Source organism: Gavialis gangeticus, unplaced genomic scaffold, assembly GCF_001723915.1.
Source record: "Gavialis gangeticus isolate Ggan-Ray unplaced genomic scaffold, GavGan_comp1, whole genome shotgun sequence".
Taxonomy (NCBI): Eukaryota; Metazoa; Chordata; order Crocodylia; family Gavialidae; genus Gavialis; species Gavialis gangeticus.
This window is the reverse complement of record NW_017729032.1, coordinates 85889319-85889651: the sequence shown is the minus strand read 5'-3', so window position 1 is coordinate 85889651 and position 333 is coordinate 85889319.

Below are 333 nucleotides of genomic sequence, written 5' to 3'. Positions count from 1 at the left end.
TTGTGTTGGCAGCATATACTTAGGATTTTTCTGAGACAGAAAGATGTTTTGAAAGACACCAGAACATAAATCTTTTGTAGCTCAATCAACTACAGTAATAACGAACAACAGTGAAAGAAAACATATCTGAGTGTAGGAAAGAATACTTGATGTTGTGGATTTAATTTCAGAACCAAAATTAGTAGATTTGAATTATTCATGAAATGTGTTCTGGGAGTATATCCTAGGGGTTTCTCTAGACTAAACAGAAAATGTGGACCAACAATTCAGAAAATATTATTCCTGACAAACTGAAAGTTATTTGCTATATACTTCTTGATGTGTTTCACTCAC